Below are 20,272 nucleotides of genomic sequence, written 5' to 3' on the forward strand. Positions count from 1 at the left end.
AGACTGGGTCTGGGTGGGCATGCCCCTCTCAGCTCCACAGACTGCAAGGGCTACGAACCGGTGTCCGGCCAAGCAGGCCTCCACTAGCACGGGCCACACCACCTGTGTGTGCAATGGGAGCTCATGGAACACAGAGAATCTGACTGAATAAATGCCTGAAAAATCCTGGCCTTTGGTTTCCTTATTTGCGAAGTGAACAGGGCTCGACCAGGTACGTTCTGCACTGTGGGTTCTGTCCCTCGTTTTGGGATTCCTCACCTTAGCAGGACCATTTAAATCAAGGGTCTTAGGATCTATACCCAAACTTCAGAACGCTTGAAGCCCATTCGTGCAAAAGAAGAATGAAGGGTTTCAATGTGCGTGAGTAGGGGACAGCGTATTTCTGGAGAAGTCTATAGCTTCCAACACATTCCCAAAGGGGTCCACGGACCACCAAAAAGGTACGGAACAACGGATCCAAATGTACCTAAAAGGTCAGCTAAACCAGTAGAGGCTAAACAGTAGTGTTGAGCTAAGGCGATCAGCTCACCAACCAAGGACAGCTGAAGAAGTCCTGTAGCTACATAAGCTCTCTTCTACCATCTCAGACCATCTAGAAAAGGTGTGGTCACTAAGGAAGCCAGGGAAAGTGACCGGTCAGGGCATCCCACCTTCACTACTTTTAAGGAGAGCAGTACGGATTTTATCACAATAGAAGTATCGTCTTTATACAGTTGATGGCTTCCCTGGATACACTTGGGAGATTTAGTGCCCAAAGGTCAGAGAAGGAACAGGTGCCATTTCTTCTTTCTTGGTCCGCCCCACCTAGAACTGGTTAGAAATGCAGAATCTGGGGGGCACCTGGAGGGCTCAGTTGGTTAAGCATCCAACTTCAGTCAGCTCAGGTCACGATCTCACAGTTAGTGAGTTCGAGCCTCGTGTCCGGCTCTGTGCGATAGCTCGGAGCCTGGAGCCTGGAGCCTGCTTCGGATTCTGTGTCTCCCTCTCTCTCTGCCCCTCCCCTGCTTGTGCTCTGTCTCTTTGTCTCTCAAAAATAAATAAACATTAGAAAAATAATTTAAAAAGAAAAGAAAAGAAAAGAAAAGAAAAGAAAAGAAAAGAAAAGAAAAGAAAAAAGAAATGCAGAACCTGGGGCCAGGCCTGCTGGATCAGAATCTACATTTAATGAAGGTTCCAGACCCCAGGTGATTCGTGTGCACCTTAAAGCTTAAGAGGAACTGCTGCCCTTGTGTTAACAGAAATTCATGGGAGGAAAAAAGAAATGAAGGATAAAAACACAAAAGTGAAAACAGAATTAACAAATAAGAGTGTGAGCAAACATCTGGGAAGAGAACAAAAAGCCAAAAGTTGGCTCTTAGAAAAAAAATAATGCCAGGCGCCTGGCTGGCTCAGTTGGAAAAGCATATGCGACTCTTAACCTCAGGGTTGTGAGTTCAAGCCCCAGGTTGGGTGTAGCGATTACTTAAAAATAAAATCTTCCAAAAAAAAAAAAAAAAGGAAGTTCCAAAACATGGGCACAATTAATTTCAAAAAGAATAAATTGGAAAGGTTAGAAAAGAAACCCAACCCGATATATGAGCCACTGATACACTCTTTAAAGGATTTTAGGCAATCTTAAGCTAATAACTGAAAAGATTAAGATCATGCTGACAAATGTATAAGATACCCAAATTAAAGCAAAAGGAAAGATAAGCAAACTGATCAGAAACCAAAGTTGGGTCACAGAAAGGCAGAAACAACCAAGGGAAAAAGTGCCTGTGCATTTAATGGCTCAGTTGGAAAATCCTTCTGCTATGTAAACATTTTTGATCACTCAAGTAAACAGCTAAAGCATTCATACTTTCCTTTGGACAAATTCAAGCATGCAACTTAAAGCTGAGGCCTTTCAAATTGGACTCCAGTCCCCAGAGGGTACCTCTGACAGGAGCCCATTGCGTATCTTTCAGGCCCATTTTATATATATATACGATTCCACCAAAAACATGATAATGTCAAAAAGATGATACCATTCTCTTTTTCAAAAATGGCATCACCTTGCACGTATCACCCTGCAACTCTCTTTTTTTACTCCACATTACATTTCCAAGGACTATTCTCATCATATGGGATTTTAACCACTCCTGCAGTGTTTTTCCAACTTTCTGGACTGAGTCCCACAAAATGAAATTATTATATTGTGACTCAGTTCACCCTTGGTGAATAGGTAAAACTGAAACAAAAGCCTCACCAAATATTGGCCCACACTGTGTACAATGCTCTATTTCCTACTGTTTCACATGGTCTCACAACTGCTAAGTTCGTTTACTGGCCCTCTAAGGGTCTGAACAGCCCAAGTTTTATTTAGCCCTCACTAAATAAATAAATATTTATTTATCCATCTTACTGATGGATGTTCACCTTGTTGTCTCCACTTTCCCACAACGACAACAATGTTCAATAAACACTGTGCATGTATGTGAATGTTTCTCTAGGGCAGATACCTAGGAGTGGAACCGCAGGGCCCTGAGATATGGGCATTGATAATTTAGATAAACATCACCAACTGCGTTCCAAAGCAGTTGTACCCACACCCTGGCCAACTCAGTATATTATCAAACACTTTCATCTTTTCCAATCTGATAGATGAAAAATGTCATTTTACTGTCGTTCTGATTTACAGGTTTAATTACAAGAGTTTCTGCACCTTTTCTTTTTTAAGAGTCATCTACCCTTCGGGGCACCTGGGTGGCTCAGTCAGTTAAGGGTCCGACTCTTGGTTTTGGACCGAAGTTTGTGAGATGGAGCCCCATGTTGGGCTCTGCAATGACAAGAGCCTGCTCGGGATTCTCTCCCTCCTTCTCTCTCTGTCCCTCCTCTCTCTCTCTCTCTCTCTCAAAATAAATAAATATTTTTTAAAAAGTGTCACCTACCCTTCTCTTTCTGTGAATTTCTGCTCCTGTCCTTTGCCCATTCAATTAAGTCAGCGGCTCTTCTTTATTTCTAAGAGCTCTTTACATATTAAGAAAACTAGCTCTTTTTATCATATATGTTGCAAACATTTTTTCCCTCAGATTATCAGCTATCTTTTGAGTTTGTTTATGAGGTTTTCCTCATGCAAAAATTCTCGTTTTTATTTTGTCAACTTTAGCAATCTTTTATGTCGTCTGGGATGGGTGTCAAACTTGGGAAGGTCTCTACTTCAAGACTATAGAAAGATTCTTCTAGTGCTTTTACACTTTGATTATTAAAATCTCTGACCTATTTTTGATAGACTTACTTTGATCCAAGGCACAAAGTAGGGATTCTACTTTCCGCACTTCCCCCTGCCACAGACAGCTATCTAGATACTACCTTTCCCCATACACCTGAAATGCTCCCTTTATAACAAATCACACACACACACACACACACACACACACACACACACACCTATTTATTTAGGGGCTCTCTATTCTGTTCCATTGCTTGTTCAGTCTATTGAGTGCCAAGTTATCTTAATTACTGAAGCTTTTAAAATGTTTAATACCCACTGCAACTAGATCCTTCTCTTTTTCACTGTCATATTTTCATGCATGTTAATTTTTCCATGCAAATTTAGGATAACATTTTCTACTACCAAAATAATCCTATTGGTAATTTTTATTATGATCACATTTTTTAAAAAAAATTTTAACATTTATTTATTTTTGAGAGAGAGAGAGAGAGAGAGAGAGCGAGAAAGCGGGGGAGGGGCAGAGAGAGAGGGAGACACAGAATCCGAAGCAGGCTCCAGGCTCTGGGCTGTCAGCACAGAGCCCAACGCAGGTCTCGAACTCACAAACCGTCAGATCATGACCTGAGCCGAAGTCAGATGCTTAACCGACTGAGCCACCCAGGTACCCCTATTGTGATCCCATTTTAAATATATAGGAGGAGTGATATTTTTATTATAACCCTGACTCTTTCTATCCAGGACTATAAAAACTTTCTGTTTAAGTATTTTATGTCCCTATGTATAACTGAAGTTACATATAAATATAATTTTTTAACCTTATAACTAGACATTTCATCTCTTTGTTTGCTTACATAAATGGAGATTTTCTTCCATCACGTTTTGTTGTAGGATATTGTTTTTAAGGGAGAGCTACTGATTTTTGTGCATTAATTATGCACTCAACCTTAACAAATTCTCTAATTGTCTGTAGTCTTGCTTCCTCCTCCTTGTTTTTATACCTCTTATTTCCTTCTCTTATCTGATTTTACCAGCTTATCCTCCCAAAACAAGGTTATATAATTATGGTGCTGTGCATCTATTACCCACCATTTCAATGCTAAACAAAATGTGGCTACCAGTTTGAAAAAGATGTATTTTCTTACAATGAGGAGATAGATACTTAATTACTCCTACATTATAAGTTTTTATTGGAAATAGGTGCTTAATTTTTCATAAACCTTCGTGGCATCTTAGACCCTTGAATGTGGCGAATTTTATTCACAGAAATCCTAAAATTAACCCATCCTTGCATTCCTGGTCTGAAACCCACATGCCTATGGAGCTCTTTCAGGGGGCTGCTAGATTCTATTTGCTAATTGATATGAGAATTTCGCATTGATATTCAAAACTGAGACCACCTGGTACTTGTGTGTGCACATGCTGTTCTTTTGCCACCTTTTACTACAGTGGGTTCACAAAAGGAATTTCAGCCTTCCTTATTTCTTTGCTCTAGAACCATTTAAACAGCATTAGAATCACCTGCACGTTCAATATTTGAAAAATGTCACCTGTGAAACCCATCTGGTCCTATGACTATTTTAAGGCACAGCTCTTTGATAACTTTCTCTATTTCTTCTATGGTAATTGATCTGTTGCAATTTTATTCTGTTCTCGCGTCAGTTTGTTGTGTGTGTGTTTTTTAAGGATATACACTCTCATATTCCATAAACTGCTTCTAAACATAGAAAAAATCCTACCGCCATCACTGTAAAAAGTAAATATAGCCTCCACCCCAAACCTTAGCACAACAACACCCAAGTGGCCTGGTTCCTAATTTCTGCACCTGTCCTCCTCACCCCTCCTCAACATATCATCTTCTTCACCACTAGATTCATGCAAAAAGAGAATGGACAGGTTTGCAATAAACCATCCAGAAGCACAAGGTACTCACGGCCTACCTCCAGTACCATCAGGGAAAGGCTGTAGACAAAGGGCCCAATCCCCACCTCCCCTCAGTGGAGTCCCTTCCAATCCCTTCTAGGCTTCTTTTCAGAGCCGGCACCCATCCCTACCCCATCTGTGAAGCCAGCAGCCCAGCTAACCACTCCCACCCCCCCCCCATCCACCAAATCCTCGGCCTCCTGGCAGATAGCATTAGGGAATCCACAGGCGTCCATTCATCAGGCACCTGCTGGATGCCTGGGGCACCTGGCATACAAGGATCCTGCACTCTAAAAGTATGTTTTCTGAGTGAGGGGTTCAGACAAGCCCACAAGTAATAAGGCCAGAATAAGCAGCCCAGAATAACCAAGCACAAAACTGCAGCAGAGCAAACCAAGAGTGCAGAGAACAGAGAAATAACTGGGCCACCAGGAGAAGATTGGGAAGACCCTTCAAACAAGGGGCCCAAAGCCAGGCTCAAGGAGGATCAGCACAGGGCACTGATGGGATTGGGTGGGATGCTGCCTGACCAGGGAAGAGGACAGATAAACCTGGGCCCCGAGGTGCAGGAACCCCAGAGAGAGGTTTAGATATGACACAGCAGGTAACAGGAGGTACCACAGGCTCCTGTGCAGGGGAGTAACAGGAAGAAAGTGGTGTTTGGGTCATCCCCACCCCCCCCCCCACATTCTATGATGCCAGACTTACATTCAAAGAAATGACTAGCTGTGCCAAGAACTTGGTGAGCTGAGGGGGGTGGGAGCACGGGGAGGCGTAAACCACAACCCTATGCTGATGCCACAAGTGACAATGGACATACACAGACGGGGACACACACACACACACACACACACACACACACACACAAGTCCAGGTTCTAATTAAAGACACCAGGCTGGAATCATTCTGTGGCACTAGGGTTTAAACAGTTTACTGCACTACACAATAAAAACCACATTGCCACAAATCTCTAGCCTCAGGGGGCATCTGTGCTAGCCCAGTGCTTCTCAAACGTTAAAAGACATCCAGATCACCTGAGAATCTTGTTAAAAATACAGATCCCGATTCTGCAACGGTGGGTTCTGCATGTACATCTAAGAAGCTCCCGGGTGATGCAAGATGACCCTGATCCAGGGACCGTGCTTTGAGTAGCAAAGGGCTAGATGAGAGTGAGGCTCTAGGGGGCTCCCGGGCTGCAGATTATGGGCATTAACCACAGGCAGAGGGAAAGCTGAGAGCTGCCTGGGGTCTACGGCAGAGCACCCAAACTAACCAACTCATTTTCTTTTTGAAAAATTCACCATGGGGGTTCAGTGCCAACAGGGCCTCCTCAAAGCCATTAGTAAGTGGAAACCACCGTGCATTTCACAACTACCATCTAATTACTCTCCCTGTAACCTTCCACAGCAGCCCTAAGCCAGCTCTTTCAAGTGCTGATGCCGCTAATCAAGTCATAAAGCCTTAAAGCTCATATTATTAGCCTTGATAACACAGAGTAAAACAAACACAACAATTGCCTTTCCTCCCAGCTGAGGCCATCAGTCAGGCTACCTGACTGCATCGGCATTACATCCCAGGTCAAGGAAAAAACGCATCTAACCAGTGAGACTCTCCTATCCTGGATGGACCACGCAAGAGAAATTTATCAGCTCCTTTCTGATCCTCTGAGAAGTTTCTGGAAACTGATCACGATCCACCACGATCCGAGCGATTTCTTTACTGTCCCCATCTCCTTGGGTAATCTGGAAGCCTGGAAGAAGCTTCTGCTACTCCCCATCCCTCTGGTGGCATCCCCTCCCCTCGGGTCACCTACTTAGGCACACAGTGACCCACTTCAAATCAACCCCATCACCAACGCAGAGCTCCTCGACACAGATCAATTCTTCAATCAGATGGCCGTGTTTCAACCTGCATGCCTGTGCCACTTGGAGATGAGGGGACTGGTCGATCAACAGAGCAAGAGTAACAGAAACTGTTTAAGGGAGACCTGGCCGCCACCTCCATGTTACCCACAAGATATACACACACATATACAGAACCTCAGCATCCTACTTAGTACTATGGGGATTCAGAAAACGAGAATCCCTGAACTTGAGGAGTTGTTCAAAGAGGAGATATAGTTCTCCATGCTCATGCAGCAACTGTACTGTAAGTTCGCCAATGGCTGGCACCCACCAAGCTGAAGAGTTTCCTATACTTGTGGCCCAGAGTCTACAGACCATGTCTAATGACAACTCCATGAAGACTAGGCCATTGACTCTGGAAGGAAATAAGCCTGAGGACTTGGCTCTGCTTGGGGGTAGTACTTCCACCATGAGTTGACTAAGCAATACATGAAGAACAAGAATTAATGTCCTCCAATGGCCATGGGCAAGTGACTCACCCAAGATTACACTGAGAGTTTTAAAGCTAGGAGTAGAATTCAGGTCCCTGAATTTCCAGACCAAGGCTCTTTCAACTAAATCCCACTCCTTTCACCTCTGCTTTGGAACTCCCCTATGAAATCAGAGTTTGAAGTTAGCCACTTCTTTGCTTTTTACTCCCTCCAACCTCACCCAGTCTCTAAGACACCCTTTCCTGAAGAAGCAACATACTTTAACCCATCTGAAAGCTGGTCCCATTCTGCTCTCCATGGGATGGGTCAAGAGCAAAGCAAATTCACATCCCCTCATTAGTTTCCTTTTCTGTAAAATGAGGAGGTTAGCAGAGATGACTTCTAAGATCCTTTCCAGCTTTAAGTAAAATCAGTGGAAGCTTCACTGTGCAATCAGGAGAAAACAGGGGACCCAAGCCATGGTCCCTGTGTCATTCTGTTTTGTGTGGGGAGCATGGGCTGGTCCAGGCAACTGACAAGAAGCTACAGTTTGCAAAGAACCTGTCCACCAATCTCCTCCCATGGTCCACACACAGCTTCTCCAGCCCACATTAGAAGATGAACGGCCAGCTGCCAGATATCTTCACAAACTTGCCAGGAAGAATTCTTCTTTGAAATATTTTTTTTTTACATTTATTTAGTTTTGAGAGACAGAGTGAGACAAAGTGAAAGTGGGGGAGGGGCAGAGAGAGAGAGGGAGACACGGAATCCGAAGCAGGCTCCAGGCTCTGAGCTGTCAGCACAGAGCCCAACGCGGGGCCCAAACCCACAAACCGTGAGATCATGACCTGAGCCAAAGTCGGACGCTTAACCGACTGAGCCACCCAGGCACCCTGCCAGGAAGAATTGTTAATTAAAGTTTTTGTTGCATTGCAGTATTTTCTTTTTAATGACTTTTTAAATTTATAAAACCAATTTGTGCTTATTACAGAAAACCAGAAAACATTTTATTTTTAATAGCTTTTAACATCATAAAATAAATGTACATTCATTACAGAAAAATCAGAAAGCTTGTTAAAAGAAAATCCCACCTGTAAACAAGTCTATACCTAAATTAATTAAATCACATTCCAATCAAGAATCAAAGAAACCTAAGAGTTGGAACTGGTCTTAGATACAGGTTGCATTCTGGGGGCTACGCCACTTAAGGTCTGAGGAAACAGTCAGGGATCCATGGTAATGATCCAATCCAATTCCCCTACCTCCTCTGATCCTGACAGGCGGCCTTCCAGCCTCTGCTCGAATACTTCCCACATTCCAGTCCTTTTCCAAGCTTTGGGGAAGCTCCAAAAATGCTTCTTCCTACAGTAGATGGCAGTCATTATATGCAGAGAAAGACCTGTACCTGGGTTCAATTCCAGACTCAGCCTCTTACATGCTTCATGACCCTGGGAAAGTCACTTCCTTTCTCTGAACTTGACTGCCTCATCTCTAAGATGTGAATAATAATATCTGCTTGAAAGAGTTGTCCTGAGATTTAAATGAGAAAACGTATGTAAAGCACTTAGCAAAGTGCCTAGCACAGTGTAAGTGCTCCATAAATAGTAAGGACTATTAATAACTTGTAGCTCATGACAAAGGCTTTCACACTTTTCCACCTTACCCCTAAAAAGAAATTATACTTTTGTAAAAAATGTTTATTTATTTTTGAGGGAGGGGATGGGGGGGGGCGCGGTGGACAGAGGATCCGAAGCAGGATCTGCACCGACAGCAGCGATCCCGAGGGGGGTCTCGAACTCACAAACGGTGAGATCATGACCTGAGCCACAGTCAGACTCAACCAACTGAGCCACCCAGGTGCCCCCTACTTCATCTTTTTAAATTGTTGGTCTTAATCATTTAATTGAGTGCCCAACCCACTCATGGGTTGCAAATTGCAGTTTGAAAAACACTGACTTACACTAAGACCAAGTATCTCCTCCTGGAGCGTCTACCTCTAGCTTTACTTTCTGGAAGCACACAGAACAACCCTGCCTGTTAACCTTTCAGGCACTTGACACTCCCTGTTCTCTCAAGCAGTCACTGTATGCCATCTGGCTTCCCGATCCCCCTTCGTCCACGTCCCATCCTCTGGACTCCTCTTCCCTCTGCAAGCTTTCCCCTTTAATCCCTGCTGCCCGGGAGGGCCATGCTCATTTAGCAGGTGCTTACGCCACTGTCACCTCGGGTCAGGCAGCCTGACATGAGCATCTTTTCCAACCATCCCACCAGATGAGCTATTCATCCCCGGAGGAACACATCTTGGCTTCTTCCAGCCCATCCCGAACTCCGGTACTTTCATACAAAAAGGTGTCCTCTCTACCCACTCCTCTCTCTGTCCTTCCACAATGAGATTAGGATGCCTCAGGGCCCATCACTGAGAAAAGCGAAAGCGAGGAAGAGTTTCAATATGCATACCGGAGTCTGAATCTACAACCAGAAAGTGTTCCCTTCTTACTCATCTCTGAATTAGTTCTGCCTGTTAGACCTGGAACCCAACTGAGGCCTCATCACCCAGCCACATCTGTCCCTTCCTGGTGAAGGGGGGCCCTGTGACAAGGAATCTCACAGCTGGCTGCAAACACAGCCCCCTTCAGAGCTGAGATCCACGGGCACCACTTGCACAGGCAGGAAACGGCAGATATCACAGCCACAAGTTTCCCATATCCTATCTGCCTTTATGGTCATCAAAAAAAGGCGTTTGTGGTAATAAAAAATAAATAAATAAAATGCACACACATGCACCTAATGTCACTACTCTGACGGGCAACATTTTATAATTTGGGTTTAAAAAAAAAAGGTTTCCAAAACAGTAACAAATTTTAGTCTACTATGCCTTCAAAACACACACTGGCTGCCCCTCACTCCTCTCTCCTCATTGCACTTCAGGTAGATCTCAGATCTTGTGGCAAACACATTCAAGAGAGTCTCCCCCACCCTAGGAACCTTCACGAACCCACCACCCTACATTTATTATTTCGTTAGATATATCTGCATCCCGAAACAATGTATTTTCAAATTTTGTTGACTTTAAAATTTATTCAAAAGAGGGGCACCTGGGTGGCTCAGCCGGTTGGGCGACCGACTTCCGCTCAGTCATGATCTCATGGTCCGTGGGTTTGAGACCCGCATCGGGCTCTGTGCCGACAGCTCAGAGCCTGGAGCCTGCTTCAGATTCTGTCTCCCTCTCTCTCTTCTCCTCTCTCCCTTGTGTTCTATCAAAAATAAATCAACATTAAAAAATTGTTTTAAATAGAATAAAATAAAATTTATTCAAAAGGTATTGTGCTGTATGGGATGTTTGGTGTCTTTTTTTAATTTTTTTTTTAAGTTTATTTATTCATTTTGAGAGAGCACACGAGCACGAGCTGGGGAGGGGCAGAGAGAGAGGGAGAGAGCGAGAATCTCAAGCAGGTTCTGTGCTGTTGGCACAGAGCCCGACATGGGGCTCAAACTCACAAATCGGGAGATCATGGCCTGAGCGTAAGAGTTGGACGCTTAACCAACTAACCCACCCAGGTGCTCCTAGAGTCTTTTTCTTTTTTAATGTTTATTTTTCAGAGAGAGAGAGACAGAGTGCGAGTTGGGAAGGTGCAGAGAGAAAGGGAGACACTGGATCCAGGCTCCAGGCTCTGAGCTGTCAGCACAGAGCCCGACGCGGGGCTTGAACTCACGGACCATGAATGAGATCATGACCTAAGCCAAAGTCGGACGCTTAACCGACTGAGCCACCCAGGCGCCCCCAGAGTCTTTTTTTTTTTTTTTTCAAACTTCAACCTCAGATGACTAAGATTCACTCGTGTCGTACAAAGATGCTGTTCGTTTATGTCGCCACTGCATGACAACCCATTATAGGACCACAAACTCCTTTTCCAGCTGATGAGCATTTGAATTTCGAGGGTCTTTTTTGGCTAGTATCAACAGCGCTACCAGGAACATTCTTAGTCCACGTCTCCTGGTGCTCGCATGATTATTACACACCTAGGGTAGACACGTCAGGCCACACGGTCTGTACACATACAACTTCACAGGACAGTCCCAAACTATTTTCCAAAGTGGCTGCATCGGCTCACGCTCCGACCACCAGTGCACAGGAGGCCCCAGAGCTCTATGTTCTCTCCAGGGCTTGCCACTGCACCGCTCCTTAGCGTTTGCCCATCAAGTGGGGATAAAATGGAATCTCATTGTGAGTTGTATTCCCCGCTTACTAATGAAATTAAGTGCCTCATAAAAAGCGAGAAAGATCCTCTCCCAACCTAAAGCCCTGTGCTTTTCTTTCACGGCTCTTATCACAGCCTATAATTAAACATTTGTGGGATTATTTGATTAAAGCCCATCGCCATGCCCGCTTTCTTCACCACGGCGCACTGTACAACAGTGGGGCCTCTGTGTATGGGCCGAATGAACGAATGCATGAACAGCTGAGTAACTGGGACTATCCAGTTGATCGTCAGGCTCCAATCTGATTTTATTAAAAGCCTGGGCTCGCGAGTCGGGGTCTGACCTCCCCAGCTGAGTTATCAAGGGGGTGGGGGTAGAAGTGATGAGGTGGGAGGGAAGGGAGGAGAAATCCAGTCTTGGTCCAGCATCATTCGCAGTACCTCCTCAATAATGATAATAAATAAAACTACGACTACTGCTGTGAATTGCAACCCTAACGTGAGCCACTGGCTTCACGCCAAACAACACCAGCCATCCTTTCTTTCTTTACATAGCATGCTCACACGCCAAGCACCATGGTTACATGCCTACTGGAGTATTCCTCTGATCCTCACATCTCTATGGAATGGATATTATAGCCCCATTTTGTAGCAAAGAAAACTGAGGCTCAGAAAGGCTAAGAAGTGCCCAGCCACAGGAGGTAAACAGGGGCAAATGAAGAGTCAGAGGCAAATCAAGGACGGTCTGGCCCCAGAACCCATGCCCTTTCCAGACACCTGTTGCCACCCTTGCCCCCTGGGCTTTTTGTCTTCTTTGCACAGAGCTCCTCTGCCTCCACAACTGCCCCCACAAAGCTATACCGATTCCAAGTTCTGTTCCCCCCGCACACAAATGCTTTCCCTGCAGTGGGGGTGCAGTGCTTGAGTAAAAGATCACCCTGCTATATCCATCATTTCCCTGACAGCACACTTACCTGGCAGGTCCCTGGCTACAAGATGCTTAGCGTCACCCAGCAGGCTGGCATGAGGACATCATCCATAGCCCAGTCTCCCAGAGTTCTCCCAAGTCAACACTTCCCACCAGCCGGGGCTCTGCAGAAACTAGCTCCTTCTCAACTTGGAAAGGGTTTTTACTGCAACTGGAAACAAACACCTCACAAATACCTACTATACCCAGGCACATGGCATGCCTTAACTCAGCAAGAAATACTATGTAGCCACTACAATTATACAATCCCAGCCCGATCCATGGAAATATGCATGTGAAATTATGTTAAGTGAAAAAAAGGCAACTCAAAAATAGTATCTACATGCCAAATTAAGTACACGCAGTACCCTCAGACACAGGAGGGCAATATAAATAGAACTGAGTGTTCACTAGAACCGTTTTTCAGTAAAGTTACTTAGGTTTCCATTGCCCCCTGAAAGCTACTTGCCAACTCTTTATAACAGGTGTGGTTTCAAAGCAAGCTACTAACAGTAGCAAAGAATTATCCCCAGCAAAAATGAAAGTTCCCTGAGGGTCATGATCATGTCTGTTTTGTTCATGGCTGCATCTTTAGTGAAGGGGTCAGATGAGGGGTCAGTAAATGGCCTGCTGCTAAATCCCACCACCTGGTTTTGTAAATTAAGTCTGATAGGAACACAGTCACCCATCCATTTACATGTGGTCTATGGTTTCTTTTATGCTACAATGGCAAGGCTGTGTACTTAGTACAGGGGACAGAGACATGGTCCACAGAGCTGAAAATATTTACTCCTTGACCTTCTATAGAAAGCTTGCCAGTCCTTGATTTAATGCCTACCCTGGTGTCTACATATAGTGAAGATTCAATATTTGTTGAATTAATGATTTCAAATAAGTCCAAATCAAGCTCATAGATGAGAACAAAGACCTTATTTACCCAGGGCACATAATATCAGATGCCAACAAATGGAAAACATACTTTTGTTTCTTAACATTTATTTTTGAGAGACAGAGACAGAGCGTGTGTGTGCGCGCGCGCATGAGCGGGGGGGAGGGGCAGAGAGAGAGGGAGACACAGAACCTGAAGCAGGCTCCAGGCTCTGAGCTGTCAGCACAGAGCCGATGTGGGGCTTGAACCCACAAACCGTGAGATCGTGACCTGAGCTGAAGCTGCATGCTTAACCAACTGAACCACCCAGGTACCCAGAAAATGTACTCTTCAATATTTAAATCAAAACGGGGCTGCTGACACCCTCAGTAGGTGGTATATGCCTTGAGCAGTTTCTTCCACAGTGGAGACGGATTACACCAAACCATGTACACAGCAGAGCTACAGCGAAGGACAGCCGCTAAGGGCTTGGCAGGCCATCTGAGGCCAGAAGTAGGAGTCAAGTCTGGGTAACTAGTCAAGATGCTGTAATAATCCCCGTGCGGGGCTCAAAGAAGGATTTTGACCTCCTTAATCTTATATTTGAAACAGCTAAGCTACAGAACCAACGAGGGTGAAATCATCTCATTTACTTCCTATGTAACTTCTGGTCGGGACAATGCATCAGTAAACAACTGTAGGCACAATTATTTTCCCCTTAATTTATCAGTACATCTGCATTATAATGCAACCGCGTATTTTTAGGTCTGCAGACTTGATTATTCAGAGGCTGATACTTCGGCTGGTGGCTTTTTGAAGCTTGTTATGGCCCCAGTGCAGAAGACAGGAGAAAGGAAATGAAAGGAGGTGAAACTCACATCAGTGGGTGTTAGTATTTTATTAGCAGATGAAATGCCAAGATTGGGGTGGAGGGGGTAGTAGAGGGTGAAACCCCAGGTCTCCAGAGCCGAAGCTCTCCCCGGGCCTCCTTTATCAGATCCCCACATCTTAACTTCCATCACTGCATGCTGACAACCTATTAATAATTGTTATACGGGCCCATCCCTATGATGATCCAAGAACATTACAGTTAACCCTTGAGCAACACAGGTTTGAACTGTGCAGGTCTGCTTACGCACAGATGTTTTCTGATAAATACGGTACAGGCCTATAAATGTATGTTCTCTTTATGATTTTCTTCACAACATTTTCTTTTCTCTAGCTTACTTTATTCTAAGAATACAGTATACAATACATAGAACATTCAAAATATGTGTTAACTGTTTACGTTATTGGTAAAGCTTCCTGACAACAGCAGGCTATAAGAGTTAAGTTTTGGGGGAGCCAAAAGTTACACACAGATTTTCGACTGCCCCTAAACACCCCCCCCCCGCCCCCCACTGTTCAAGGGTCAACTAACCATATTCTCTGAGCTCCCTTCCTTTGTTCATAGGAGAAAAAACAAAAGTCAAAAGGGGATTCAGGGTTGAGGCTCTCAAACAAAGCCTTGGCCTGCTGAAGTCGGGAGGACACGGCCTCCCCAACTGAAAAGTTGGAGTGTGGATTCATTTAGGGAAATGTCTCCAAAAGAATGCTGGGAGGAGTCTAAGCCCCTTCCCCACCCCCCACACACATTAATTATTCCCAGCAGGTGTTCCCACTTCCCAGGAACCCACAGATCCAGGAGAAGTTCAACACGCTGGCTCTGAGCCATAGGGTTACACACAAGGCCTCCTGGTAGGGTCCCTCCTGCAGCCGAATGAGTAGTGAGTGACCGAGAGCCCAGGCCCATGGACCCTTCAAAGCCTGTCATAACCTCCGCTGAACAAATGAACGGGATCTCCTCATTATTTTAGGTAAAAACTAAAAGTCACACCCACGGAGGACCACACTCCAACTTTCTCCTTGTGACATTTTTTCTCCAACGGAACCATACAAAATACACCTCACTTCTTCCTCTCCCTCCTCCTCTCCAGCCTGCCACCTTTTCCCCTTCCATCCTGAGGACTGGAGACTGGAGAAACCCTTCAGTGCAGGAAGGCAGCGTTCTCTTCTCTGGCTGACAAGACACCGTCCGTTGGTTGGACCCTAGGAGGTGTGGGAACCCCTGCTCACCTCGACCCGGTGGGCTTTAGGCCGTCCGAAGTGAACCAACCACACAAGACAACCAAGGAGGGGGAAAATGGAAGGAAATGCCCGCCACTGCCGCCTCCTCTCGCTTTCCCTGGGGCCTTCGCTCTGTCAGATTTTGAAGCATAATGAGTTCTGTTTCATAACAGTCTTAAATGAACTAGAAGGGGGAAGGGGATGACAATGATAAAAATCTTAATTAAAAAAATTCCTACAGGCAAAGACTTTCCAGATCCTAAGATGTGATAAAAAGTCTCCTGAGCTGGGGGCCCTACAGAGCCCTGAAGGACCCAGCATTCAATATACATTTCCTGGGTGCCTACTATGTGCCTGGTGCTATGCTGGGTGCTAAGGGGCTGCACTGAACACACACACATATTCTAGGGGCTCATATTCTAGGAGGGAGGAGGTAAAAATAAAGAACAAGTAAACTCAGGGCACCTGAGGGGCTCAGAGGGTTAAGTGTCTGACTCTTGATTTCGGCATCTGACTCTTGATTTCGGCTCAGGTCGTGATCTCACAGTCGTGGGACTGAGCCCTGTGTCAGGCTCTGTGCTGGCTGTGGGGCCTGCTGGAGATTCTCTTTCCCTCTCCCTCTGCCTGGGTGGCTCAGTCGGTTAAATGTCTGACTTCAGCTCAGGTCATGATCTCACGGTTCATGGGTTCGAGCCCCCACGTCAGGCTCTGTGCTGACAGCTCAGAGCCTGGAGCCTGCTTTCAATTGTGTTTCTCCCTCTCTCTCTCTGACCCTCCCCTGCTCATGTTCTGTCTCTCTGTCTCTCAAAAAAATGAATAAACGTGAAAAAAAATTTTTTTAAGAAAAAAAAAAGAGCAGGTAAAAGGGATGGAGAATTCAGGCAAAATATGTTAAAGGGGATGGGAAATTTGGGGTGTGGTGTTGAATACAGTGGTGAGGAAAGCCTCCATGAGACAAATCTGAGGTAAGACTTGACAGGGGAGACAGTACACAATGCAGGTGGTATCTACGTTCTGGAAGAGGATTCCAAGCACAGAGGACAGCTTATGCAAAGGCCCTGAGGCAAGAACACGCCAGGTACATCCAGGGAATAGCTAAGAAACCAGGAGTGGCTAGAGCACAGTGGGAGAAAAAGAGAACAGAAGATAGTGTCACATAAGCAAGGTGGGGGAGGGAGCAGAGTGTCACCAGACCACCTCAAGGACATTGCTTTTCCCTGACAAAGGAAGTGGCCACTGAAGGGCTGTGAGCAGGGAAGGGGCAAGTTCCCCTTCAATTCCCTGCCACTTGGTCATTCTTCCTAGAGATGTCCTTTGATACCACTTAATAAATATGCTCAAAGCCACCTCTCCTGCAAAGCTTTCTCTGACTAACCAACCACTGCAACTTACAAAGCCAACAACCTTAAGGAAACCAGCCCAGCCCCACACCCACCTCTCTCCCAAATCCATAAGAGACCCAAAAGAGGAGATAATGAGTAGAAAGACCAAAGAGGGGAATGGGTACCAGGAAAACACAAGGACAAGCAGAGAGGGGCAAGGAGCCATAGGGGGAAAAGGGAGAAAGCTCCAGAGAGAGGCAGCATCCACACCCTGCAGTTCCTAAGGTCTAAAGCATCAGCACTTTATCTTTCCAACCCCTGCAGCCCTGGAGCTGCCCTGATACTCTCATCAGCAGGGAGCCCTCCCTGCACCTCTTTACTCCTTACCCCGATGTTAAGTGGCACTGGAAGAAGGGAGAGAAGAAAAGGATTACCTTACTCTTCCTCTGTAAACTGCGAAAGCAGTGGCCCAGCTAACACGAGCCAGAGAAACCAGAGGCAGAAGCAGAATTCCCCGTCATTACCTCCACACCAGTATCACCAGCAGACTCGCGGTGAGCCACCAGGCGATTCTGCCTGGTCAAAACCTATAAAGTGAGCTGCCACGGCACAGACCTGGTCGGCACAGACCCGGTCCCCACAGCACCTTCTGTCCACGGCACCTCTCCTCCCACATTGCCCCCATGTTCACACTCATCCCCCAGCAACCACACTGCAGAGGGGGGAAAAAAAACTGGCCAATTAAGAAAAGGCTCAGGGAAGCTCTGGAATAAGCTAAAATGGGTAGAAAGGAAGGAATAAGTTAGAACAATCAGCTCCAGGTAGTAGAGGGTTCTAGAAGTTAACAGCATGGGCTCTAGAGCAGGAACTCGTGGTTCAGCTCTGCCACTGACAAGCTGTGTGATCTTGGACAAGTTATCTGTGTGACCCTGGGCAAGTTATCTACCCTTTCAGGCCTCAGATTCTTCATCTTTAAAACCACTATCTTTATTAGTACCTGTGTCCTAAGGCTCTCAGGAGAATGAAAATTAGTATTATAAAGCATGTAAAAAAATGTCTGCGGCATGGTAAGCACTATATGAATGCTTTTACTTGTCTTTTAATAAGGCAGATAGAGATAAAATTTTTTAAGTTTATTTCTTTCTTTTGAGAGAGAGCCAACATGTATGTGGGGAGGGTGGGTGGGGGGTGGGGCAGAGAGACAGGGAGAGAGAGAATCCCAAGCAGGCTCCCCATCCCTATATGAGTATTTTTAAGAGAGAGACACACACACACACAAATGCGAGTGGGGGAGGGGCAGAGAGAGAGGGAGACAGAATCTGAAGGGGCTCCAGTCTCTGAGCGGTCAGCACAGAGCCCGACGCAGGGCTCGAACCCACAAACCGTGAGATCATGACCTGAGCCGAAGTCGGATGCTTAACCGACTGAGCCACCCAGGCGTCCCATTAAAGAAATAAAAACACTTTCGGCTCAGGTCATGATCTCACGGTTTGTGGGCTTGAGCCCCGCATTGGGCTCTGTGCTGACAGCTCAGAGCCTGGAGCTCGCTTCAGATTCTGTCTTCCTCTCTCTCTGCCTCTCCCCCGCTTGTGCTCTGCCTCTCTCTCTCTCTCTCTCTCTCAAAAATAAACATTACCAAAAAAAAATTTTTTTAATAAAAAAAGAAATAAAAACACTTTTGATAAAGGAAAGCTTCTCTCAGAACCTTCTGAGAGGGGGGCACCTGGGTGGCTCAGTTAAGTGTTCGACTCTTGATTTCAGCTCAGGTCATGATATGGTTTGTGAGTTTGAGGCCTGCTTGGGATTCTCTCTCCCTCTCTCCCTCTCTGCCCCTCCCCTGCTTGCATTTTCTCTCTCTCTCTCAGAAACAAATAAACTAAAAAAAAAAAAAAAAAAATCTGAGAGAGAACAGGTCTATGTTTATTTTTGTACACGACCTATCCATGAAAACAATCACTACTAATTAATATTTTCAACTCTTGATAATTCCAATTCCATACTTTTAAAATATAATAAAATGCTGGGGTGCCTGGGTGGCTTCCTGGCTTCTGCTCACTGTCTCTCAAAAATAAATAAACATTAAAAAAAATTTTTTAATAAACAAAAAATAAAATAAAATATGATAAAATGCTTTGGCACAAAGACATTTATTGCAGCACTATTTTAAAAATTTTTTAACATTTATTCATTTTTGAGAGACAGAGAAAGACAGAACATGAGTGGGGAGGGGCAGAGAGAAAGGGAGACACAGAATCCGAAGCAGGCTCCAGGCACTGAGCTGTCAGCAAAGAGTCCCATGCAGGGCTCAAACTCATGGACCACGAGATCGTGGCCTGAGCTGAAGTTGGACGCTTAACCGACTGAGCCACCCACATGCCTCTATTGCATCATTATTTTAAAAAGCAAATGATGGGGGCGCCTGGGTGGCTCAGTCGGTTAAGCGTCCGACTTCGGCTCAGGTCATGATCTCGCGGTCCGTGAGTTCGAGCCCCGTGTGGGGCTCTGTGCTGACAGCTCAGAGCCTGGAGCCTGTTTCAGATTCTGTGTCTCCCTCTCTCTGACCCTCCCCCGTTCATGCTCTGTCTCTCTCTGTCTCAAAAATAAATAAATGTTAAAAAAAATTTTTTTTAATAAAATAAAATAAAATAAAAAATAAAAAGCAAATGATGGTAAATGACCTAACTATCCAACAACCGAAATACAGTTGAGCAGATCCTAGGAGCCATAAGAAACAGTTATGTGCAGATATTAAAAATCACCTAATGAAGAATTTTTAAGGACATACAAAGTACCTAAAATGTCAAATGATAAAGGATTAAAAAACTAGACTTCACTTTCAACTATCATGATATAACTGCTATTAAGTCAACCCTCCTGTATAGAAAGAACAATTGTAAAAGGTAAGTAAAATACAAAATAAGAATAATAACAATAATAACTGTTCAAAGATGTGGGACTACAAGGCGGCTAGGACAGAAGAACCATGTCCCTAGAAGAAAGGGAAGCTCAGTGAGGTGTCTATCAGCAGCTGGTATTTCTACCCAGAACATTTGCTGATCTGCTATAACCAACAGTGAGGTAAAAAGCAGCAAGTTAAAGTTTGCAGTAGCTTTCCCTCTGTACCAAGTAGTCAAACGCTGGAGTTCAAGACTATAAAGACATCCAGGCTTTGAGAGCCAAGATCCTGGGGAAAAGTGACGTGCTCTTAAGTGAGCCCAATACTCTGCAGCAATTTCCCCTCAAAGCATTTGTTGACACCTAAGCCATGTGTGTTCAGGGCTACACCCTAGAAATCCAGGCAGAAAAAAAGCTATTAAGGAGCGCCTGGGTGGCTCAGTCGGTTAGGCAGCCGACTTCGGCTCAGGTCATGATCTCATGGTTCA

At 45.1% G+C, this 20,272-nt stretch overlaps 1 protein-coding gene across 12 annotated transcripts in view; it reads right to left on the minus strand.

The window, feature by feature from the left end:
• The window catches only part of TRERF1 (transcriptional regulating factor 1), a 226,213-nt gene that overhangs the window by 167,609 nt on the left and 38,332 nt on the right, over nt 1-20,272 (minus strand). The window contains exon 1 of one of the 12 annotated variants that reach the window (XM_042986359.1): nt 12,601-13,531. The exons of the other annotated variants lie outside the window; for them this stretch is intronic. The gene's annotated coding sequence lies outside the window, so the exon portion shown is untranslated. Of the gene's footprint in view, nt 1-12,600; nt 13,532-20,272 lie in introns of those variants that run through there. 12 annotated transcript variants of the gene reach the window in all.

The sequence above is a fragment of the Panthera tigris genome, chromosome B2 (genome assembly GCF_018350195.1).
Source record: "Panthera tigris isolate Pti1 chromosome B2, P.tigris_Pti1_mat1.1, whole genome shotgun sequence".
In the NCBI taxonomy this organism is placed as follows: domain Eukaryota; kingdom Metazoa; phylum Chordata; class Mammalia; order Carnivora; family Felidae; genus Panthera; species Panthera tigris.